At 44.8% G+C, this 26279-nt stretch overlaps 1 protein-coding gene and 1 pseudogene across 1 annotated transcript in view; one reads left to right on the top strand and one right to left on the bottom strand.

Moving 5' to 3' along the window:
• The window catches only part of KSR2 (kinase suppressor of ras 2), a 399544-nt gene that overhangs the window by 179347 nt on the left and 193918 nt on the right, over positions 1-26279 (top strand). The gene's annotated exons all lie outside the window — the stretch shown is intronic.
• On the bottom strand, positions 314-1419 carry LOC130858714 (uncharacterized; annotated as a pseudogene).

Here is a 26279-nt window from a genome sequence, read left to right as displayed (position 1 = left end):
ATTCATTACTTCCATGTCTAAGACACTTTTCCAGTGACCCTTATCTAAGTACTTTAGGGCAAACCACTGCCCTTAAAGGTAAAGGTACAACTTCAGAATCTGTAATTCTGGATTACAGTAATGTATCTGTGTACCTTGGACTGCTGAATGTCAAAAGACAATACTTGGGGTGACCTATGAAGTTTGAAAAGATACCTCAGAGGAATTCTCTAGGACCATACACCCTCTACTTTGGCTTTTTGAAGCACAGGCTTCTGTGCTGTCCTCCAGGCAGTGTAATAGTCAACAAAGGGCATCAGTACTGGATCACTCCTTAGACACTAATCAGCTGGGGAAAGAGTTCATGGCAAAAGTGTCCTCCCAAGAATGGTCTACACCAAGCAGAGAGGACATGTCCCTCAAGGGAGAAGGGGAACTCTCATAGCTACAGTCACTGTAAGCATCCAGTAGGCAGGAAGATGGCTTTAGGCAGTGGCTGGTTGAAAGCAGATCTGAGATACCCAGCTCTGGAATGAAGTCATCGTCTACAAGTTCTTCCTTCACTGAGACAGTGAATTCGGGGTGATCTTTCTCTGAGGGACTGGAAGGTGCTTCCTCAATTTTCACTACCACATTGGCTTGACTCTCTGTCTCAGAGGGTATCTCTAAGACTTGGGGCTTTGTATATACGTGGTCAAAACGAATCAGTTCATTAATGGCTTCCAGCTTGGCTGATGACGTCCCCAGGGATGGAGAAGGGGAGGCTGGTAAGGAACTAGGTCCTTCTGGGTCGACTTCTGGGAGCTGCTCCAGGCTGGTCGACTCAGGGGAAGGACACTTGAAGAACATGACTGGGTCCAAGTTGAACAGAATGCCCAACAGGATATCAGACTCAGAGTCTGAAGAGTCAATACTGTCAGAATCCATGGGGAGATGTTCTGGAGGAGTGACAACTGGGCCTGCACCTGCTTGGTCTCTGCCTCCTCTCAGTCACTAGGGCATCCATCCCTAAGCGCTGTCTTAACTCCTGGGTCTCAACTACGAGGCCATGAGTTTTCTCTCGTAAAAGCTGGTTTTCTAGCAAAAGTTTTTGGTTCTCTTCTTCCAAATTTACCACTTGTTGCTCCAGCTCACTCATTCGAGCTTTCTTTCGGTCTCTGGCAGTCTGAGCTGCCACTCTGTTTTTCGGTTTCCTCCGCAGCGCCTTCTCCTCAGGGCTCAGGTGCGTGAGGCGCTGTTGCTTGCGCGCCTGCGGCGGCCCCCCGCTCGCCGCCTCCGCGCTGGCCCCTCGCTGGCCCGGCACCATGATCGCACCATGATCGGCAGAGCCCGGCCGGCCGGGGCTCCGGCGGCGGCGGCGGCGGCGGCGGGCTGGCCGGACAGAAGCAGTACTTTGGGGGCCCCGGCGGCCGGGCTCTGCGCGGGGGCTACCACCACCATGGCCGGAGCCATGGTTTCCTTTCTTAAAGCGTATGTCAAAAATACTTCTATGTCAAAAATATACAATAAACATCATTTTGCATAACTTCCAAAAAACTCCATCTTAACTTTTTTAAAAAATAAATTTTTTTGTTATAAAATGCTTTAGGACTCCCAAGAAATCGTAGCACAGAAGTTTCTGTGTAACCTTCCCCCAGCTTCCCTCACTGATAATATCTTATGTAACCTGAGCACATTGTCAAAACCAGGACATTGACACTGGTACAGTACTGCTGACACAGGTACAGATCTTATTTGGATTTCATCAGTTTTACATGCATTCTTTTTTTTTTTAATCTTTAAAAAAAATAATTATCTTATTGTCCAAAAGATGACTTAACAAAATTTAAGAAAAATTTTCAGCAAGAAAACCTGGGGGCAAATTCCAGCTCCACCACTTATCTGTGGGATCATGGGTGATTCACTTAAACTTTCTGAGCCTCAGTTTCTTCCTCCATAATATGGGGATGATGAGAGCTGCCTCATAGGGTTATTGTCAGGCCTGAATAACTTTTGTGAGCATATAATGCTTGGACACTGCTGTAATAGGTTTGTTGAAAAATCAAAACTCATTAAAGTGTAAACGTGAAGGAAGCAGTTTATTTGCCCTGTAACTGAGATAGATTGAGTGTCTCCTCTCCCATCCTTAAGACAACTTGGGCAGGTTCATTCACTTTTGGTTGGAAAAACTTAAACCAGGCTTGGCTTCCTTGGTGATGCTCTGGTTTGGTCTGAGTCTTCTGTTGTGAGTGGTTTCCCTGTAAATGGGGAGCATGGTTTCCCCCTGACCCGTCTTCATGTTCATCCTAACAGCCTCCTCCGTCACTGAGAACCACCCTCCTCAGAGGATCCCATGGGCACCATCTGTGTCACCACCCTTGACCCCTTCTCTGGTGGCCACCTAGACACGGAGAGATGCCATTCATCCACTAGCCTGCATGCTCCTTCCCTTGGAGTCATGGGAGCACTGAGGTCCCTTCTCACACTCTCTGAGGGGGCAGAGATCTGGGATGGAGTAGGAAGTGTCCCCATTTCCTCCCCAGGCTCACCACTCAGATTGTTCAGATATCTAGTGATCTCCCATCTATGGAAATATCTAGACTGTACCATCCAATATGGTAGTCACTAGCGACAGGTGGCAATTATTTAAAATTAATTAAAATAAAATTAAACTTTCAGTTTCTCAGTTACACCAATCACATTTCAAGTGCTCGATAAACATTTTTGGCTGGTGACTGCCATATTGGACAGCACAGATACAGAACATTTCCATTATCACAGAAAGTTCTTTTGGACATTGCTGGTCTAGACCTCCTCCACCTTCAGGTACCCATGATCATCGCTTCCAAGAACTATCCCACCCTTCTCTGCCTGGACGGTGGCATTAGAGTATGGCTGTAGCATCAATATTTCAACAGGTATCTACCCAGCAGGAAATAAGATGCCTGTTTCCCTTTCTTGCAGGCACCTCTGGGGAACAGGGATGACCACACTTTGTGAATCCTATACCCTCACAAGGTCAAAGACCAAAACCCACCCCACCCCCCTCTTCTTCTGTAGACCGGGGAGGAGGTGGCAGTGATCACTGGGGTGTGGGACTGACTCTGCCCCCTCTTTGTTACCTGGTGAGACGGAGTCTGCTCCCAACTTTGGCTTGTGGGCAGTCCTCTTTAGAAAGCGGAGTTAAGTCTTTGATTTTTAGCTTTGGGCCTTAACCGTAATTCCAGGATAATAGGAGAAATCCCCCTTGATATCCTATCACACTGTTATTATTAATAGTATTATTCTGACCGTATAACCTTGTAGGCATGCCTACAAGTATAGAAATATCCTACCCTCCGTTTCTTCTCTACACTCTTATGTAGCTGTTCATTTCTTATAAGCATGTCCCCAAATTCCTACTTCAACTAGAATTTCCATTTTTAGATAATATTGCGTCGTGTTGATGCCTGTGGTTCTCCAGTGATTCTTCTTTTAGATGGAGATTTCCATTATTTCCAGAGCTTTGATGTAATAGATAGCACTGCTGCGAGCATCTTGGTGCATATAACTGATTTTGATTTTAATTTTGATGATTTCTTTCCTTTGGAGAAATGCTCTCAGAATTGAGATGTGGGATTGAATTTATGAACCTTTTAACTCTCTGGCAGAGCTTAAAGTAGCCCCCCACCCCCACACGCATTGCAGGTCCAATGGCTGAATGGGGCCTTAAGAACTGATCTAATTGACACGTCTGCGTATCATCTGTCGGGCATACACACGTCTTTTCTTTCCAGTTCCAGCTCATTCCATTCTCCCTTCCCTCCTGCCCCTGGGACTTTGCCCAGGCTCTTCTCTGTGTCTGGATGCCTCTTCTCTGTGTTCCTTCCCCCACCTTTACTTTCTCTTTATCCTTTAGATCTCAGGTCTAGGCTCCAATGTCATTTTCTTTAAGAAATCTTTATTCACTCCATCACCTTCAAATATGTCAGACTCCCTTGTCAAAAATGGTGCCCATTCTTTTCCATCATAGCATTTAGCGTGGCATGTGCTTGGACGTTTATATGTGTAATAAGTGGACTGGTGTTCGAGTCCTTTGTTAGGGCGCACAGTGGAACTCATCATTGTGTGCCTGGTGAGCGCCTGGCATTGGGCTGTGTTGAATGAATACACGCATCTGAATGCCAAGTGAGGAGGCTGCCAGTCAGGATGTCGGGGCTTTTATCAGTCTTGTCTCTGCCTCATCTCACTTTGAATAACTCCTCTTTGGGAGTGGAAACCAATCAGGGAGTAAAAACAATCTGAAGTCTGTGAATGGGCTTCAGGGGTCTGTGAGCTGCAGGTTGTTATGTGTACAAGTGTGGCATGAACAGGTGTGTAGCTTTCATCAGATTCTCAAAAGGGGTAACAAACCCTCAAAGTGATAAGAACTGTCAGCCTGGATGATTATCGGGGTCTTTGGAACACTCGATAGCTAGCGCTCCTTCCCCACTCCCTGCCTGCACTCTGAATCAGTTGAGAAATACAAGGAAAGAAAGGTGCAGGTGGGGATCAGAGTACAGCCCTGACTACTCCCAGTCTGGAGGAGGATGAGGAAGGAGAGGGGCTACACGGCCCAGTTCTTCCCCCAAACCTTGTGCTATTGAGTCACCCACTCTCCATGGAAGGAGTGATGGTGAGTGGAGAGGGGCTCGGAGTGGGATGCAGGTGGAGCTTCTTTCACGTGGAAAGATACACTAAAGGTTTGAGAAGCACCTGCCCTCTCCCCCCACATCCCCCAACAGTGGCCTTGAGAAGCTCGTACAGTTCTGGTATTCTCTGAGTTCAAAGGGACCTTAGAAGCATCGTCTTCTTTCACCTCCTTGCTTGCTTGGGTTTCACCAAAACAACTTACTGTGCAATTAATTCATGGGCGTTTTGCAGAGCTTGTGGACTCCAGTGCTTAATAAGACCAGACAAGAAATTCAAATGGACAAAAAGGGCCTGGTGTAAGATGACACATGGCAACTGAAATTCTGCTTCAGGCCCAAGGAACACAATAGGGCAGGGTGGGGAGTGGGGCAAACCAGAGAGTCCATGCCCCCAGCTATACTCATCTCCAGCTGATTGTCGCCACGTAGAATTGTTTCAGTTTATCAAGAGAAGCCAGAAGTATGGGATTTTTCATGTGAAATTTCTCTATCTAAGAAAAAAAAATGCTGCTGGCAGCTTCAGACTGAAGCCTCATATGAGCCAGATAAAATTTGTTTGCTAAAAAAAAAAAAAAAAATTTGTCTGCTGTCCAGATGCTACACTATAGGTCACCACTTTGCATACTAAATTTAAAATTTTACAAGCTCATTTTATAAATGCTTTCCTTGAAGTCCATCAACTTAGAAAGCCTGCAGGCTGGTTGGTCAGAAGCCTTCTTTTTTAGGGAGATGATGACTCTATGATATCACCTTAGATCTTGCCATTTTCTCCACGTTCAAGTTATATGTGGCGGAGGGAACGCAGGGAAGGCCAGCACACAGCCAAAAGGCCGTGCTTTGCCAGGCTGCTGTTGGCATATGTATTCAAGCCCATGCAGAAGAGACTAAAAATAGTCTTAGGTGTTTGGGTGGTTGTTTTTTGTTTTAACCACCTCCAGGCCTTTGGCAGTTGTCACCTCATTAATCTTCATGGCAGGAAGCCTGGCTTGGGGGGCAGAGCTGGACATCTGAAATCCATACGTTTCTGACTGGGCACGTGTGACCCTCAGTTTCCCCATCTGCTCATGCCCCACCTACTCACTAACCTTGTGAGCTGGCCAAGAAGGTGACCCCAGGGGCCAGGATTTCAGGGTATAGGTGAAGGTTTCTTGGTGGCATTCCTGGTGGCAACAGAAGATTTCTCTTGAGTAACAAGAATAAAAACCTGAAGGGCATATTAATTTAAAGCCCCATTAATCCATTTCTGAATTATTCCAAGTTGACTTGTCTGAAGTTTACTTTGGTTGAGCAGTATCTTTCCTTGCATGGACAGTGAACAATTGGGTTTCAGTAAAATGGTCCCAGTGAAAGTGCCCTTCTCATAAACCCCCGTGCATTCTCAGTGACTTTAGATGAGGCTGTTTGTGGTTAACTCATAATCTAGTTATAAAAGATTCTTAGTGGTATCCCTACACAACACTCTGTTAACCCACATGGAATTACTACATTAATTGAAAGTCATAAAAGTAAATTTTTTTAAATGCACTATATTTGACCTCTTTTTGCATTAGATAGAGTTCTTTTGGTTGCAAGCGATTAAATCTCAAGTTAAACTGTCTTCTCCTACAAAATGCACTTGTTGGCTCTTGTGACTGCAGAGTTCAGAGGGATCTGACTTCAGGTAGAGTTGGATCCAGCTGACTAAACAATGGTGAAGGGACTTTGTATTGATCCTTTCTCCATGATAATTTTGCTTTCTCATGGTGGCCTGCTTCCACCAACTCCATGTCTCAAGTAGTTGCAGACTTACAACCCCAGTGGCAAGATCTTTCTCAAAGGTTCCCACAAAAGTCCTTGGATTGGCCCTTAATAGATCAACCTGGGTCTTGTGCTGATCCTTGAAAACATCGCTGTGTCCAGGGGGATAGAATAAGCTGATTGAGATAGGTATATACACACACCTGTGTGCCCTGCACAGACCACATGGATGAAGACCAGGGAAAGAATGGGCCCTCAATTGGGAAATGATTAGGCATTTGTGGGAACAAGAGGAAATGGATGATAGGCAGGCTAAACCTACAGGGTCTTCTACATTTTAAAAATATTTAAAACCTCAGCCCTGGGTCAGCCTAAATTATATAGAGCTCTCTCAAAGGTACAGTTGTCAACTTGCAGTTATAGTACAAGAGGAGGTTGTCTGAATAATCAAGTTTTCCTTGGTGCTATCATTCTTTTTTTTTAAATTAATTTTTATTGGAGTATGGTTGCTTTACAATGTTGTGTGCCGTGCAGCAAATTCACTCAGTTATACGTATACATATATCTACTCTTTTTTAGATTTCCTTGGTGCTGTTGTTCTTGAAAGATCACCCAAAGTAGCGTGGGAAACTGGATCAACTTGAGGAGTCTGGCAGTGGGCTTGTCTTGCCAAACTCTTTAGCTTCTGAAATTCTGTCCCTGGGGCTGGGCAGGAAGGGCTGTGTCACTTGGGAGAAAGAACCAGTGTTGACTCTGGAAGTCAGACCATGTAGATCAGAATTTGGAAAAGATAGAGCAAGTTAGGTCATAGCCAGGAGCCAGGGAGGGAGGGAAAATACCACTTGGGGATTTAGAAATAGAGTCAGAAAATCTCATTACAGAAGAGCTTGCATTTGTGTAGATTTTTTTCCCAGGCACTTTCATATCCATTATCTCATTTGAGCTACACCACAACTCATGTGGTTGGCAGGTCAGAAATTCTTATATTCATTTGTTGCATAAAGAAACCGAGACCTGTTGAGGTTAATTGACTGGACCAACATCAGAGAGCTAGTTAGTAAGAAGTCTGGGGATAAAATTGGGGAGACTCTAAACCAGTGCTACTTAATAGACATATAATGCAAACCACGTATGTAATTTAAAAAACTTTAGTAGCCACATTTTTTAAAAAAGGTGAAAAAAAAATCAATGAACAGATGAAATTGATTCAAATAATTTATTTCATTTTGCCCTATAAATCCAAAACACCATTTCGCCATAGAGTCCATTTAAAAACTTGAGGTATTTTACATTATTTTTTCCATATGAAGTCTCCTAAATCTGTTATGTATTGTACACCTATAGCTCATCTCAGCTCAGACTAGCTACACTTGAGTTGCTCACTAGCCACATGTGGCCCGTGGCTGCCATATTGGATGGTACAGTCTAGGCTGTACTTGCTGTAGTGGTGGAGGCCATATTTTGGAGTTGGATTTTCTGGGTTTATACTTACTAATTCAGTTCAATAACAATTTGTTGAGCATCTGTTATGTGCCAGATGCTGAGAATATAATGGCAAATGAGAAAGACTTGATCCCTACCTACTTGGAATTTATATACTAGTAGGGGAGGCTGACACAAATCTGATTTACAATGAAATAAATAAAATCATGTCAAAGTATCCCAAGTGCTATGAAAGAAACACACAGGGTTCTGAGATTGAGAATGATGGGGTGGTCAGGAAGGCCTCTCTGTGTAGCAGAAGCTGAGATCAGAAGGATCACAGGAGTGGCCATGCAAAGAGCTGGTGGAGGGGATGGCAGAGGGTATCGTAGGGGCAGAGAGCAAAGACCCTGAACAGTATTCAAGGGCCCTGTGAAAGGAAAGCACTTGCACATACCAGGGACTTTCTGAAGACCCGTGTGGCTGGAGCTACCTGGAGAAGGACTTGGGAGAAACTCATTTGTCTTGATATCCGAAGTGTCTGATGTATGGTATATTGTCAACGAATGTTTGTTGCATGGGTGGATGGATGGATGGATGGTGGATGGTTGGATGGATGGAAGGATGGTTTGATGGATAGATGGATAAATGAATGGATGGATGGATGGATGGGTGGACGGAAGGGTGCATTCCTTGTGTGTTGTTTGTGGCTACTTTTGTGCCAAAATGGCAGAGTTGAATAGTTGCGGTATTTCCTACAGTCTACAAAGCCTAAAATATTTATTGTCTTGCTCTTTACAGAAAAAGTTTTGATGATCTCTGATTTATAAAATGGAGACAGCAATAATACTGACTTCTGCAAATAATTGTTGCGGAGATTAAATGAGAGGAGGCTGTCCCTTGCCTGCCCCAGTGACTAGGCTTAGTTTATGCTCAACAGAGGTGAATTTTCTCTTTTGTATTCCCTCCCAAATTCTTCTCTGAACTCCCTGTCCAGTCCTCCTGTGGGCCTCTCATGTTCCCAGGCATCTGAAATGGGAAGTTGACCTGTCTCTGGATCCCTCAGTTCTTCCTGAATGTGGCATTTTATTTGCCTGAGGGGGGTAGGGGTAGAAATGGGTGGTCTGTAGCTCGTAGACCCTGCTGCCGTCACCCCATCGTGCAAGCATGTGGGCCGATTTAGGGGTTTCATTACTGTTAATTACGGCCGTGCTTCATTTCAAGGGAGCCCGATTTCCTACTGCTCTCAGTGGAGAGAAACTTCGACTGTGCCCCTTAATGAGAAGGTTGTGCTTGTCTTGCCACCGTGAAATTGTGAGCGTGAGCGTGAATTTAGATGAGAATTTCTGTATCCAGGGGCAACGCAGAGAGGCAAGAAATTTCCCACATACCTGCCCACTACCAGATGAGTTTTGTCCCAGGCATTGGGCAAAAATATAAGAGCACTGGGTAGAATTTCTAGATTCCCAGGGTGAAAACCAAGAGCTGTGGGGATGATCGCTCATGCTGTCCACATAGCACAGACTTTCTCAGCCGCGACACGGAGGACACTTGGGGCTAGGTAATTCTTTGTGGTAAGGGGCTTTCCTGTACACTGAGGGGGTTTAAAAGCTTCCCTGGCCTCTACCCACTAGATGCCAGTCAGACCCCCGTCCCCAAGTGGTGACAACCAAAGAGGTCTGACATTGTCTGACTCCCCCAGAGGGCGACATTGTCCCTGGTTGAGAAGCACTGGTGTGGAGGAACCCATCGGATATTGGTGCCTATGTGAGTTAGGAGGCAGCTGCTACAGGAGACGGGGCTTAGAAGTCAAGGTGAATTGGCTTCAAATACCTGGGTTGAGCTCTGCTAGCTGTGTGACCCTGGGCACGTCACTTAACCTCTCGGAGCATAATTCCTGCTTCAGAGGTTGTTGTCAAAATCACAGGGGATGTGTCAGTGAAGTGCCGGGCTCGAGGGAGAGTTTCCGTGAATGCTGACTTCCTTCTCTCCCTCCTGTCCCTGCCCCTGCCTCCTTGTTCTTCCTTCTCCCCAGACTCTGAGAGTCTTGCCCCCTCTGAGCTGATCGTAGGAGCAAAGGGTGCAGGCTGCACTCCAGGTTTCCCCTGCTCCTTCTCTTGCCTTCCTTCGTGAGAACCAGCATAGGAGGGCGCCCGTTGGGGTGAAGAAAAAGTTGCATTTGATTACTTAAAGTTCCCTTCAAAGAATGGTGCGGTTTTCTCATTTGCAGCTGCATGAAAGAGTTCCACCTGCGGCTCCAAAAAGAATAATAGATCAGTGAGATCTGAACCCTAAATCCAATCATCCTCCTGGAACCAGTGACAGGCATCTGGATGAATATTTAATGAACCCGGCTTTGATAACGAAAAGCTGCTGCTTCCCCCAATCCTGCCCCCAAATCAGAAAAGAAAATTCCTCTTCTTCATTCTAGCCTCTTAGATGAATGAGAAAAAGGATAAAGTAAAATATTGGGGAATAACCTGCCCTCCCCAGCCCCCAAACATCACAAGTAATGCTGTGCTGAACTCATTTAATTCTGACTTCGAAGCAGTGGGTTGCTGGCATCCAGGGAGCCCAAGGAGTTGAAATTGAGTCAGCCTCTGGGAGTAATTTGTGTTTTTGCCTCATCCCCTGGGGAGCAGCCCCATTTCACCTCTCACTCTGGAAGCCGTTTTGCTGGTACTTGCTCATCAGGGCTTACAGATAACAGGAGGGAAGCGAGGGCAAGGATGTGACTGTGGAGGCTGGACCCGCATTCCTCCCCTTGTCCTGCCCTGTGCTCTCATCCCTTCCTCTTATTGTCCCTCCCCGCCCCTCCCCTTCCGCTACTTGAAATGATGATGGTAAGCTGTGCTGGTGTAACAAACAAATTATACACACGTACTTAGAGTGAAACAACGAGAGTCCCCCATTCCCTCCTGCCCCAATTTTAGCCCCCAGATAACTGCTTTTAATCCTTTGCCGTATGTCCTTTGGGGAAATAAGAGCTAATGTGCTAAAAATCTGTATTAGAGTTCCCAGAGAAACAGAACCAATAGAATGTGTGTATATATCTCTATCTCTGTATCATCTGTGTCTCTATCAATATCATCTCTATCAGTATCATATATATCTATATCAATATCATCTGTATGTATATCAATAGCTGTATATATATCAATATCATATATATCACTATATCATCTGTATCTATACATATAGCTATATCATCTATGTCTGTATCTGTCTAGAATGTAAGGAATTGACTCATGGGATTGTGGGGGCCGGAAAGTCCAAAATCCGCAAGGCGGGACAAGCGGGCTAGAAATGCCGGAGCTGATATTGCAGTCTTGAGTCCAGAGGCAGCGTGGAGGCAGAGTTCTTTCCCACGTGCCAGGTGCTGTGTTAAGCCCCTTAATGGCATTGTATATGCTCCCACAAGTACTCTAGGAGGCAGGGATGAAGCTCTGCTCCATTTCACAGGTGGAAGGAGGGATGCCTAGGCAGGAGCTGGCGAGAGTGTTCATGCGGCCGGGCAGGGATGAGAGCCCCTCCGGCCAGTGATGTTTCTGAGGGTCTCCACGGCGGATCCCCTGGCCTGTCTCTGGGTGTGGTCCTTACAGCTCCTCTCCCTTTCCCACCTCCCCAGCTCCACTCTGAGACTCTGTCCCCAGACTTCATCCCTTCTTGGGAAGAGTTGCCGTCAGCCCCCAAGGCAGAGGCATCAGAGGGCCTGTCTCCTGAAGAGGAAGGTTGAGGGCATCTTATTGTGAGTGGAGATGAGCTCTTTGGCTGCTGGGAAAATAAGGAAGTCTGCTGCACCCTGGGTTTCTGCTCACCTGCCACCTCCTGCTGAAGAGGACGAGGATGGAGAGGCCTGGTCACTGCTGACGTGGGGGTGAGATGTCCACAGGCCCACTGGTAGCCCCTTCCTGGGCCTGGGATGGTTCACGTGGGTGATTCAAACCTGAATCTTGGGTGCCTCAGGCCCTGGCTGGCCTCGCATGTGGGCAGCCAGCATGGAGGTGGAGACGGGCCCTGAGCTCAGCTCCGTGCAGGGAAGGTCATGGGAGGGGTGGAGAAAGGGTGTGGGTCAAGGTGTCTCCCCAGTCCCCGTACCACTGGGCCAACTCCTCGTGGCACACATCTGGCCACAGGGGTGTCCTTAGACCTTCCTCCTAAGCACAGGACCGCCCGTGGGTTTGTATGTTATGGGAGGCAGCCAAAGGGCATCGCTGCAGACGCTTAAGGTGATGACAAATAGAGGGGACCATGGAGAATTTCAGAAAGATCCTGCCAGGAAAAGTCAAGGCAAGAGGTCTAGCCAAAGCCCCGAGTTTCTGATCTGTGTGATCCACCCACAGATCTCTCTGCATCTCAGACTTCTCTCTTCACAAGAAGAATAGCAACACAGTAGTCACTGGCAAGGCCTGTCAGTCTCACCCCCAAAATCTGTCTCGACTCCATCCACCCTTGGTGTGGCCATTCCAGTCTCCATCTCCATTGGCTGACTATCACTGCCTCCCAACCATGACTGCCCTCCTCCATGCCATTCTCCAGAGTTCCAGCCACACTGCTCCTCCTGAGTTCCTTGAGCAGTGAGCACTTCCTGCCTCAGGGCCTTTGCACATGTCTTCTCTCTCCCTGGAACACCTCCCCCATCTCCACCTCCCCTCTTTGCATGGCCGACTCTAATCCTTTCAGCTTCAGCTGCTCAGAGAGACCTTCCTGACCACACTGCTGTCCTCAGTCTTAGCATCCACTGTGTTTCTTTCATAGCTCTTGGGACACTTTGAAATGATTTTATGTATTTGATGGTAAGTTTGTCAGCCACCCCATGTCCCTGCCCTCTTGGAACTTAGAGGCAGTAATAGTCTTAGGACTTAGAGGCAGATGGTTGCACAGAGTTATACACATTATAAGATTGTGTTAAGGGTTAGGAAGGAAAATAAAGGGCACGGTGAGGGATGAGGCCAAGAGGATCTGACTTAGATGGGATGGACGGAGAAAGCATCTCCGATTAAGTGACATTCAAGACAAGCTTTAAAGGAAATGTACACATTAGCTGAGTGGAAATGTAGACATTAGGCCTCTGTTCTACACAGAGGGAAAAGCACGTGCAAAGGTCTTGAGGCTGGAACAATTACAGTGTGTTCCTGGAAAGAAGTCTGGCATGGATAAAGCCTCATGGTGAGTAAGGAGATATGACCTGGTGCTCGGGAGGTAGGCAGAGAACAGAGCTTGCGTTTGTTAAAAATCGCCAGCATAGGAAATTTCCTGGCGGTCCAGTGGTTAGGACTCTGCGCTTTAACTGCCGAGGGCCAGCGTGCAGTTCTTGGTCGGGGAACTAGGATCCCGCAGGCTGTGAGGTGTGGTCAAAACAAAACAAAACAAACAAAAACTTGCCAGCATAATGGTACTCACCATTTATTCAGCCCTAATATGTATTAGGCCCGGAGGAAAAAGCTTTCTGTAGCTCCTTTAATTCTTACAACCACAGGTTTGATTATTCTCGGAATGTAGATGAAGAAGTGGAGACCCCCAAGGGTTAAGGGACACCCCCAAAGCCCCACTACACAACCTGCAGGGACAGACCCAAGTTTGAACTCAGGACTCCAAAGCTTTTAAATGCCACAAAACACTTGCTTCCATCTACACTGTGTTGCAGTGTCAGGTTCCTTCTGCCGCAGCGTCCAAGGCCACCTGGGGTCCGGGGAGGTGTGAGCACCCCGGCTCCCCCAGACTCCACCCCAGGACCCAGCCCTCTGCCCTGCCCTATCGTAGTCTGTTTTCTGTAGGGCACTTGAGTGTTCCATTACTTCCGTCCCTCAAAGGCTCGGAAACAGTCCCATTTCCTCGTTAAATAAAAGATGAGAGGCGGATAAGGAGACCCAGACGCCGTCAAGGCCTTTGCTGTCACCTGCCATTTTTTCTGTTGGTCATTTTTTTTTTTCCTTTGAACAAAACAGAAGCGATGGTTTGATGGTTCGGAGCAAGAGGCCATATTCAAATGGCATCATTACCTGGCGGGCCTCGCTATGTTTTATTCACTCATTTCTCTCCTTGGATTCAGGGCTCCGATTCAATATTCCAACTGCCTTGCAGACAATTTTTCAAATACATCTCAAATGCCAAAGGTCCAATCCAGATCCACCCCTGTGAGAGCTAAGAGCAGTCTCACTCTGTGACCTTCTTTCTTAGGATGAGAACTGGGTGTGGAACTAGACTGTTTATGATCAAGTGCATTTAGTATCTGTCTCTCCCATAGGCCAGTGGTTCTCAATCTGGACGGTTCTGCTCCTCAGGGGACTTCAGGCCATGCCTGGAGTCAATTTTGGCGCTACTGGCATCTGGCAGGTACAGCCCAGTAATGCTACTTAATGTCCTACAATGCACAGGACAGCCCCTCTCAACAAAGAATTCTCTGGCCCCCAATGGCAACAGTGCCGAGGCTGGGAGATCCTGAGTCAGACTGGGACTCCCAAGGGAAGCTGTCATCTTCACCTCCATGTCCCCAGCCTAGGGCCTGGCACTCAGTAGAGACTCAGTAAATGTTGGTTGAACGAGTGATCTCATTTGGCTGCTCTCAGCTGGGAGTTTGGGGATGGCCCATCTGCATCTCCCATTCTTCCATGCTCTACTCCAGCAACCCCCAGCTCTGTGTAGTTTCTTTACTTGTTCCTTGCTTCATGCCCTTCCTTGTCTTCATCACCTGCTTAACTCCTGTTTACCCTTTAACATTCAGCTCAGGTGTCACCTCCTCCAGGAAGCCTTCTTTGACTCCTCTGAGCCCCATCACACTCTCCGCTAACCCAGTCACAATGCTCATCACCATGTGAAGTCCATTGAGTTATGAATAAGCGTGGCTCCCTTCCCTTCCGAATGTCTCTTCTGTCTTGTAACCTATCACCTGCTTCCCCCCACTTCCCATTCCTGCTGACCACCATCCCCTGATTCTCTCTCGGGGGAAAAAATCATATAGAGATTAAGAGCTCACATTTCTGGATTTGCAAGCTGTGCAAATCTCCCAGGGCCGCTGTAATAAATGACCACAAAATACATGGCTTAAATAACAGAAATTTATTCTCTCACAGATTTGGAGACCGGAGGTCTGAAATCAAGATGACTTCAGGGTTGATTCCTTCTGGAGGCTCTGAAGGAGAATCCAGTTCATGCCTCTCTCCTAGCTTTTGGAGGTTGCTGGCAATCCTTAATGTTCCTTGTTTATAAACACATCACTCAAATTTTTACCTTGTCTTCACAAGACCTTCCCCTCTGTGTGTCTGAATCTCAAATCTCCCTCTCCTTTCTCTTATAAAGACACTAGTCATTGGATTTAGGGCCTATTCTAAATCCTTGATGATCTCATCTTGAGATCCTTAATTGTGTCTGCAAAAATTTTATTTCCGAATGAGGTCACATTCACAGGTACTGGGCGTTAGAACCTGGACATATCTTTGAGGGGGGACCCAGCTCAGCCCACTACAGATGCTTGAGGTCAAGTTGACTTGCTACCAATTAGCCTCATTACCTTAGACAAGACACTTGACCTCTTGGAGTTTAAGGGAAAATGGTGTTCTCCCCACTGGGCCACTGGGGTAGATAAAACATAAAGAGCATGCTTGGTGTACAGGCCAAGTTCTTGAGAAGCAGCCTCTGAGATGGAGAATAAGACACAGGGCATTGATTAGGAAGTGCTCTTGGGATCAACATCTGGTGAAGAGATGGATGGAAGGGAAATGCGTGTGGGAGGCAGAATAATGGCCCCTCAAAGACGTCCATATCCCTGGAACTTGTGAATATGTTACTTTACAGGGTAAAAAGGATTTTGCAGATGTGACTGAGTTAAGCATCTTATGATGGGGAGACTATAAGGACAAGGGTCCTTGTAAGAGGGAGGCAGGAGGATCAGTCCCAGAGGTGTGACAATAGAAGCAGAGGTTGGAATGACATACTTTCAAAGTGGAGGAAGGGGCCATAAGCCAAGGAAGGCAGGCAGCCTCTAGAGGCTAGAAAAGGCAAAGGATGGATTTGCCCTAGAGCCTCCAGAAAGGAGGACACCTTGATATTATCCCTGAAAGACCTATTGTAGACTTCTGTCAGAACTGTAGGATAATAAATTTGTGTTGGTTTAAGCCATTGAGATCATGGTCATTTGTTACAGCAGCAACAGGAGACTCATACGATTGGGAAGAGGGAGAAGTTGGGCTGTGATGTAGTCTCAGCAGAGACCTGAGGTGGCCCTGCAGGGAGGTTTGATGCTGAAGTGACTTTCAGCACAATTATGCACTGGAGTAATTGGTCGTTAGATGTGGCCTGCTCCCAGAAGAAAGTTGACCTTGGGCAGTTTTCTTCAGCCTTGGTCAGTTCTTGGAGAGAATGATAGTGGAGAGCTGTCCATTGGCAACACTCGCCAGCTGGGGACATGGGTCCATCAATCCTCAAGGGAGGGCTGGGTGGCACACCATAGCATCCACTACACTAGGTATTAGCTACTATGGTTTAGTAAGTGATGAGGCGTGGTGGTTAAACTCAGAGGCCTTGCAGCCAGTCTGGCCTGGATTCAAGTTCTAGTGTGACTGCTTATTAGCTGAGGCAAGTCCCTTCTCCTCTAGAGAGCAGGGGAAATCCCAGCCCCTTCCTCCCTCTTCTCAAGAGGATCCCATTAAATAAGGCAGAGAGCCTGGCATTGGAGTCAGGAATGGAAGGATGGAACTTGGGAGTCCTGCGTGGAATTTTCAGTTATCATCACCTGATTTAACATCTAACAGTAGATTCACAATGGTCTAATTCAGGTTATAGAGGGCTGTTTCCTAAAGCTTTACTTTTCTTTCCCCAAACTGTAATACCACCAGAAGCTCTCACAAATGGTGTGTGGCCAGGTTAGTTTTGAAAATTCTGGGTGTTATTTTCTTGTATATGTCAGTGCACAAATATGTGAATTAAAGGCCCTGACAAGGCCTGCAGTAAAGATGCCCATTTCACTTTATTTACACATCGTTTTGTTTTGTTTTGTTTTAAATTTATTTATTTATTTTTATTTATTTATTGGCTGTGTTGGGTCTTCATTGCTGCACACGGGCTTTTGTCTAGTTGCGGCGAGTGGGGGCTACTCTTCTTTGCGGTGCACGGGCTCTTTGCTGTGGCTTCTCTTGTTGTGGAGCATGACCTCTAGGTGCATGGGCTTCAGTATTTGCGGCATGTGGGCTCAATAGTTGTGGCTCACAGGCTCTAAAGCACAGGCTCAATAGTTGTGGCACATGGGCTTAGCTGCTCCACGGCACGTGGGATCTTCCTGGAGCAGGGATGGAACCCGTGTCCCCTGCATTGGCAGGGAGATTCTTAACCACTGCGCCCCATAGGAAGACCCATTTCATTTTTTTTCTCAGGCTTTAGGAAGTTTATTCCATCATTCAATGATTTTACATCCTCATACACATTTATGAAATGCATTTTTTTTTTACAATAAACTGCATATATTTAGAGTGTACAATTTGGTATCCCAATCTCACAATTCATTCCCCACCCCAACCCTCCCTGCTTTCCCCACTTGGTGTCCATATGTTTGTTCTCTCTACATCTGTGTCTCTATTTCTGCCTTGCAAACTGGTTGATCTGTACCATTTTTCTATAGTCCACATATATGTGTTAATACACAATATTTGTTTTTCTCTTTCTGACTCACTTTACTCTGTATGACAGTCTCTAGGTCCATCCATTTCTCTACAAATGTCCCAGTTTCATTGCTTTTTACAGCTGAGTAATATTCCATTGTATATATGTACCACATCTTTTTTATCCATTCATCTGTTGATGGTCATTTAGGTTGCTTCCATGTCCTGGCTATTGTAAATAGTGCTGCAGTGAACATTGGAGTGCATGTGTCTTTTTGAATGATGGTGTTCTCTGAGTATATGCCCAGCAGTGGGATTGCTGGGTCATATGGTAGTTCTGTTTTTAGTTTTGCAAGGAACTTCCATACTGTTCTTCATAGTGGCTGTATCAATTTACATTCCCACCAGCAGTGCAAGAGCGTTCCCTTTTCTCCACACCCTCTCCAGCATTTACTATTTGTAGATTTTCTGATGATGCCCATTCTAACCGGTGTGAGGTGATACCTCACTGTAGTTTTGATTTGCATTTCTCTAATCATTAGTGATGTTGAGCAGCTTTTCATGTGCCTCTTGGCCATCCATATGTCTTCTTTGGAGAAATGCCTATTTAGGTCTTCTGCCCATTTTTGGATTGGGTTGTTTGTTTTTTTGATATTGAGCTGAATGAACTGTTGATATATTTTGGAGATTAATCCTTTGTCTGTTGATTCGTTTGCAAATATTTTCTCCCATTCTGAGGGTTGTCTTTTCGTCTTGCTTACAGTTTCCTTTGCTGTGCAGAAGCTTGGATGTTTCGTTAGGTCCCGCTTATTTATTTTTGTTTTTATTTCCATTACTCTAGGGGATGGGTCAAAAAATATCTTGCTGTTATTTACATCAAAGAGTGTCCTTTTGATATTTTCTTCTAGGAGTTTTATAGTGTCTGGCCTTACATTTAGGTCTTTAATCCATTTGGAGTTTATTTTTGTGTATGGTTTTAAGGAGTGTTCTAATTTCATTCTTTTCCATGTAGCTGTCCAGTTTTCCCAGCACCACTTATTGAAGAGGCTGCCTTTTCTCCATTGTATATCCTTGCCTCCTTTGTCATAGATTAGTTGACCATAGTTTATCTCTGGGCTTTCTGTCATGTTCCATTGATCTATATTTCTGTTTTTGTGCCAGTACCATACTGTCTTGATCACTGTAGCTTTGCAGTATAGCCTGAAGTCAGGAAGCCTGATTCCACCAACTCCGTCTTTCCTTCTCAAGATTGCTTTGGCACTGTATATAGATAGCCAGTGGAAAGTTGTTGTATAACAAAGGGAGTCCAACTCAAGGATGGAAGATGCCTTAGAGGGCTGGGATGGGGAGGGTGGGGGGGACTTGAGGGAGGGTGGAGGGGACAGTTGAGGGAGGGAGGGAATATGGGGATATGTGTATAAAAACAGATGATTGAACTTGGTGTACCCCCCAAAAAATAATAAATAAATTAAAAAATAAAATAAAAAAAAAGATTGCTTTGGCTATTCGGGGTCTTTTGTGTTTCCATACAAGTCGTAAAATTTCTTGTTCTAGTTCTGTGAAAAATGCCATTGGTAGTTTGATTAGGATTGCATTGAATCTGTAAATTGCCTTCGGTAGTATAGTCATTTTCACAATGTTGATTATTCCAATCCAGGAACATGGTATGTCCCTCCATCTGTTTGTGTCATCTTTGATTTCTTTCATTAGCGTCTTACAGTTTTCTGAGTACAGGTCTTTTACCTCCTTGGTTATGTTTATTCCTAGGTATTTTATTCTTTTTTGTTGCAATGGTGAATGGGATTGTTTCCTTAATTCCTCTTTCTGATCTTTCATTGTTAGTGTGTAGAAATGCAAGAGGTTTCTGTGTGTTCATTTTGTATCCTGCAACTTTACCAAATTCATTGATTAGCTCAAGTAGTCTTCTGGTGGCATCTTTAGGATTTTCTATGTATAGTATCATGTCATCTGCGAGCAGTGACAGTTTTACTTCTTTTCCAATTTGGATTCCTTTTATTTCTTTTTCTTCTCTGATTGCTGTGGCAAGGACTTCCAAAACTATGTTGAATAGTAGTGGCGAGAGTGGACATCCTTGTCTTGTTCCTGATCTTAGAGGGAATGCTTGCAGTTTTTCACCATTGAGAATGATGTTTGCTGTGGGTTTGTCATATATGGCCTTTATTATGTTGATGTAGGTTCCCTTGATGCCCACCTTCTGGAGTGTTTTTATCATAAATGGGTGTTGAATTTTGTCAAAAGCTTTTTCTGCATCTATTGAGATGATCATGTGGTTTTTATCCTTCATATTGTTAATATGGTGTATTGCATTGATTGATTTGCATATACTGAAGAATCCTTGCATTCCAGGGATAAACCCCACTTGATCATGGTGTATGATCCTTTAAATGTGTTGTTGGATTCTGTTGGCTGGTATTTTGTTGAGGATTTTTGCATCTAAATTCATCAGTGATATTGGTCTGTAGTTTTCTTTTTTTTTGTAGTATCTTTGTCTGGTTTTGGTATCAGGGTGATGGTGGCCTCATAAAACGAGTTTGGGAGTGTTCCTTCCTCTGCAATGTTTTGGAAGAGATTGAGAAGGATGGGTGTTAGCTCTTCTCTAAGTGTTTGATAAAATTCACCTGTGAATCCATCTGGTCCTGGACTTTTGTTTGTTGGGAGATTTTTAATCACAGTTTCAATTTCATCCTTGTGATTGGTCTGTTCATATTTTCTACGTCTTCCTGATTCAGTCTTGGAAGGTTATACCTTTCTAAGAATCTGTCCATTTCATTCAGGTTGTCCATTTTATTGGCATACAGTTGCTTGTAGTAATCTCTTATGGTGCCTTTTATTTCTGCAGTGTCCATTGTAACTTCTCCTGTTTCATTTCTAATTTTATTGATTTGAGTCCTCTCCCTCTTTTTCTTGATGAGTCTTGCTAGAGGTTTATCAATTTTATCTTCTCAAAGAACCAGCTTTTAGTTTTATTGATTTTTGCTATTGTTTTCTTTGTTTCTATTTCATTTATTTCTGCTCTGATCTTTATGATTTCTCTCCGTCTACTAACTTTGGGTTTTGTTTGCTCTTCTTTCTCTAGATTCTTTAGGAGTAAGGTTAGATCGTTTATTTGGTATTTTTCTTGTTTCTTGAGGTAGGATTGTATTGCTATAAACTTCCCTCTTAGAACTGCCTTTGCTGCATCCCATAGGTTTTGGATCGTTGTGTTTTCATTGTCATTTGTCTCTAGGTATTTTTTGATTTGCTCTTCAATTTTTTCAGTGATCTGTTGGTTACTTAGTAGCGCATTGTTTAGCCTCCATGTGTTTGTGTTTTTTTATAGTTTTTTTCCTGTAATTGGTTTCTAATCTCATAGTGTTGTGGTCAGAAAAGATGCTTGATACAATTTCAATTTTCTTGAATTTACCAGCGCTTGATTTATGACCCAAAATGTGATCTATCCTGGAGAATGTTCCATGTGCACTTGAGAAGAATGTGTAATCTGCTGTTTTTGGATGTAATGTCCTATAGATATTTATTAAATCAAGCTGGTTTATTGTGTCATTTAAAGCTTCTGTTTCCTTATTAATTTTCTGTGTGGATGATCTGTCCATTGGTGTGAGTGGGGTGTTAAAGTTCCCCACTATGATTGCGTTACCGTTGATTTCCTCTTTCATAGTTGTTAGTATTTGCCTTATGTATTGAAGTGTTCCTATATTGGGTGCATATATATTTATAATTGTTATCTCCTCTTCTTGGATGGATCCCTGGATCTTTATGCAGTGTCCTTTCTTGTCTCTTGTAACATTTTTTATTTTAAAGTCTGTTTTATCTGATATGAGTATTGCTACTCCAGCTTTCTTTTGATTTTCATTTACATGGAATATCTTTTTCCATCCCCTCCCTTTCAGTCTGTATGTGTCCCTAGGTCTGAAGTGGGTCTCTTGTAGACAGCATATACATGGGTCTTGTTTTTGTATCCATTCAGCCAGTCCGTGTCTTTTGCTTGGGGCATTTGGTCCATTTACATTCAAGGTAATTATCGACATGTATGTTCCTATTACCATTTTCTTAATTGTTTTGTTTTTGTTTTTGTAGGTCCTTTTCTTCTCTTATGTTTCCTGCTTAGAGAAGTTCCTTTAGCATTTGTTGTAGGGCTGGTTTGGTGGTGCTGAATTCTCTTAGCTGTTGCTTGTCTGTAAAGCTTTTGATTTCTCTGTCGTATCTGAATGAGATCCTTGCTGGGTAGAGTATTCTTGGTTGTAGGTTCTTCCCTTTCATCACTTGAAATATATGGTGCCACTCCCTTCTGGCTTGCAGAGTTTCTGCTGAGAGATCAGCTGTTAACCTTATGGGAGTTCCCTTGTATGTTATTTGTCATTTTTCCTTTGTTGCTTTTAATAACTTTTCTCTGTCTCTAGTTTTTGTCAATTTGACTACTATATGTCTTGGTGTATTTCTCCTTGGGTTTATCCTGCCTGGGACTCTCTGCGCTTCCTGGACTTGGGTAGCTATTTCCTTTCCCATGTTAAGGAAGTTTTCAACTATAATCTCTTCCAATATTTTCTCGGGTCCTTTCTCTCTCTCTTCTCCTTCTGGGACCCCTATAATGTAAATGTTGGTGCGTTTGATGTTGTCCCAGAGGTCTCTTAGGCTGTCTTCAGTTCTTTTCATTCTTTTTTCTTTATTCTTTTCCGCATCAGTGATTATCACCATTTTGTCTTCCAGGTCACTTATTTGCCCTTCTGCCTCAGTTAATCTGCTATTGGTTCCTTGTAGTGTATTTTCCATTTCAGTTATTGTGTTGCATATCTCTGTTTGTTCTTTAATTCTTCTAGGTCTTTGGTAAACTTTTCTTGCAACTTTTCTATCTTTGCATCCAGTCTTTTTTCAAAGTCCTGGATCATCTTCACCATCATTATTCTGAATTCTCTTTCTGTAAGGGTGCTTATCTCCTCTTCACTTAGTTGTTTTTCTGGCAATTTATCTTGTCCCTTCATCTGGTACAAAGTCTTTTGCCTTTTCATTTTCTCTGTCTTTCTGTGGCTGTGGTTTTCAGTTCCACAAGACGAAATAATGCTGATACTGCTTGATTCTGCTGTCTGCTCTCTTGTGGAGGAAGCTGTCTAGGAGGCTCATGGGTGCTTCCTGATGTGAGGGACTGATGGTGGGTTGGGCTGGGTGGGCGGAGCTCAGTAAAACTTTAATCCAATTTGGTGGGTGGAGCTCAGTGACACTTTAATCTGCTTGTCTGCCAGTGGGTGGGGCTCTGTTCCCACGCTGGTGGTCATTTGGCCTGAGGCTACCTAGCACTGGAGCTTACAGACTCTTTGGTGGGGCTAATGGTGGACTCTGGGAGGGCTCACGCCAATGAGCACGTCTCAGAACCCCTGCCGCCAGTGCCCCTGTCTCCTCTGTGAGCCGTAGGTGCCCCCCACCTCTGCAGGCAACCCTCCAACAGCAGCAGGTAGGTCTGGTTCCGTCTCCTGTGGGGTCACTGCTCCTTCCCCCTGGGTCCTGGTGAGCACACTTTTTTGTGTGCCCTCCAAGAGTGGAGTCTCCATATCCCCCAGTCCTGTGGAGGGCCTGCAGTCAAATCCTGCTGGCTTTCAAAGTCTGATTCTCTGGGGATTTCTTCTCCCGTTGCTGGACCTCCAGGTTAGGAAGCCTGATGTGGGGCTCAGAACCCTCACTTTAGTGGGTGGACTTCTGCAGTATAACTGTTCTCCGGCTTGTGAGTTACCCACCCAGCATTTATGGGATTTGATTTTAATGCGATTGCGCCCCTCCTACCATCTCATTGCGGCTTCTCCTTTGTCTGTGGATGTGTGGTGTTTTTTTTTGGTGAGTTGCAGTGTCTTTCTGTTGATGATTGTTCAGCTCCCATTTCACTTTATTTAAACTTCAAAGTTCTCAAACAAATTTGCTTTGGGGACCCATTTTTCATATAATACCTGTCAACATCTATTGGAACTAGTGTTCTGAGGAACATCCTGGGGGAAATACTGCCAGAGATCATTGATCCAGGAGGACTTAGGATGGAGGTTTAGAAATATTTGTAACTTATTACCAGCCCTCCCCAGTTAGCCACTCCTTGATGCTGGTTCAGTTGGAATAGATGGATGACTCTCTGCTGTCCTCACCTTCCCACATGCTCCTGTATTTGTCTCGGGCAGAGTCTGTGCCAGGCTCCTGATGCTTAGTGCTCTCCATGCAGTAACCTCACCTATTTCCTGCACACACCCTCTGCAATTGTACAGTTGTTATTCTTACTTCCATTTTTAATATATAACAAAACCAAGGCTCAGAGAGGCCAAGGCATAAGCCCAGGGTCACACAGCTCAGCTTGGAACCCCGGCTGTCCAAGACTATAACTAACCCTCCTGTTTAACTTAATTTAATTTTTTAACAGCTTTATTCTCATACCATACAATTCACCCATGTAAAGTATGCAATTCACCCATGTAAAGTATACAATTCAGTGGTTTTTAGTATCATCAGAGTTGTACAACCATGATTACCACCTAATTTTAGGACATTTTTGTCACCCTAAAAGAAATTCTGCACCCATTTAGCAATCACTTCTCACTCCTTCCCACCCCAGCCCCTGACAGCCACTAATCTATTTCTGTGTCTGTAGGTTTGCCTGTTCTGGGCATTTCATATAAATGGAATCATACATATGTGGCCTTTTGTGTCTGGTTTCTTTCAGGTAGCATAATGTTTTCAAGGTTCATCCATGTTCTAGCAGGTGTCAATACTTCATTCCTTTTTATGGTTGAATAATATTACGTTGTATGGATAGACCAAGTTTTGTTTATCTCTTCTTCAGCCGATGAACATTTGGGTTGTTTTTACCTTTTGGCTATTGTAAATAGTGCTGAACATATATGTATGAGTTTTTGTGTGGACATATGTTTCCATTTCTATTTTAACCCTCCTATTTGTGATAGTATATATTTTATATTTATAGCCGTATTTATAGCCATTTGCAGCCACGTTGACCAGGCCATTTTTTGGGAAACATAATCATATTTGTGCATTTGTTTGATTTACATACTATGAAATTCATCCATTTTAAATACAATGAGTGCATTTTAGTAGATTTACAGAGTTGTGCAGCCTTCACCATACCCCAGTTTTAGATCCATCAGACCAAAAAGACTTCTTGTATCTGCTTGCAGTTAATTCCTGCTTCTAACCTAGCTCTGGGCAACCATCAGTCTGCTTTCTGTGTCTCCACATATGTAACTGAGCCACATTAAAATCTGTTTTGCAAGCAGAATGGCCACTACTTAGAGAGAAGGGGCTACGCTTCCTGAATGTCTATCCATGATGGGAATGTGGATGGGGACAGGTGGCTTGGGCAAGTGATTTCACCTCTTTGGGCCTCAGTTTCCCTATCTGTGAAATGGGGTTGATCACTGTAGGTGGTTTAGAGGATTGGAAGTTGTAACCAGTGAATACATTGGAAATACTCAGCTTGATGGTCTTTGCATGGTGGGCCCTCTGTGAATTTTGGCCATCCTGATCACCTCCTCACCTCCTGACACCTCTGCAGGGTGGGTGTCATCAGCCCTATTGTACAGATGAATATACTGAGGCTCAGAGCAGCGGATGGAGGTGTTGGAAATGAATTCCGAAATCAGTGGCTTCCAGAGTCTGGGCCCTCTCACTTCACTGGCTTCTCAGATTTTGCAGCAAGAATCCCCAGAGAGGAGGGCGACCCCCCCCTCCCCCCAAACCCCCAGTCTCGCCTGGTGGGTTCTGAGTGCTTTGTTATGGTCCCATCTATCAGGAACCAATTAGGGCTGAGAGCACTTAGCTGCAAATGTGGTTTCTGGGTAATGATGGTAATGAGACAGATGGAAACTGTCACTGGGCAGCAAAAGACCCACATAGCTGCTTGCCATCAAGCCAAGGCCAACCCTGAGGCTGGGGCGGTGGGATCTGAAGGTATCGGGATAAGGACTGTGGTTAGGGACCTCTGCTCGGTGTCCCCTGGAGCCCTGTCAGGGGACCTGCCATTGTGCATGGAAGAGCTAGGAAAGAGTGTCCCTGAGCCACATTGCTTTGTGTCTTGTGTCCCCGATTCCAGACTCCTAATAGTTTCTCAGTACGCAGGTGGTTCTATTGTATAAGCGTGAGGGTGTGGAAGCACATGGAAAAAGCTGACATTTCTCAGTGCAGGTTGAGAAACAGCACGTGTCTCCCACTCTGGGAATGTCCTTTGCCTGACCAATCCCTGCTCCCCTGTCTGGTCTTAGCTTCCTCAGGGAACCTTCCCCGGCCCCCTTCACTAGTCTATGTGCCTCTGATCCACTCTGAGAGGACCCAGAACCACCCTTCCGTAGCACTTTCCATAGCTGAAGTGAAGTCACCCTTTACGGGATGAGCTCTAAGTCCCTTGAAGGCAGTGCTGAGCTGGTCTTGCTCACAGTCATTTCCCCAGCATCTGGCCCAGTGTTTGGCACAGACTAGGCTCTTAAGGAATATTTGTGGGACAAGTAACTAAATAAAAGGCCAGACACAGGAGCTCTTCTGACCTTGCCCTACTCTTTAAACGTAGAGTTAGTAGCTTCTAATTAAAATCCTCTCAGCTCAAGATCCTTTTCCACTGTGTCTCGGGGGTGGTGTCTTACAGAGGTCAGCAAACCTGTTCTATAAAGGGCCAGATAGGAAATATTTTAGGCTTTGTGGGCCATACAAGCTCTGTTGCCGCTAACTCTGCACTTACCATGTGAAAGCAGTCAGAGATGATAATATCAATGAGTGGACTTGGCTGTGCTCCAATAGAACTTAATTTACAAAAACAGGTGGTGGGTCAGATTTGGCCAGAGGGCTGCAGTTTGCTGACCTTAGGTGTGAAGGGCTGTAGACAAAAAATTTGAAGATCTAGTGT

This window comes from Hippopotamus amphibius, chromosome 8, assembly GCF_030028045.1.
Source record: "Hippopotamus amphibius kiboko isolate mHipAmp2 chromosome 8, mHipAmp2.hap2, whole genome shotgun sequence".
Classification (NCBI taxonomy): Eukaryota; Metazoa; Chordata; class Mammalia; order Artiodactyla; family Hippopotamidae; genus Hippopotamus; species Hippopotamus amphibius.
Note: the sequence above shows the minus strand (reverse complement) of the source record. Positions and strands in the feature narration are given on the sequence as shown.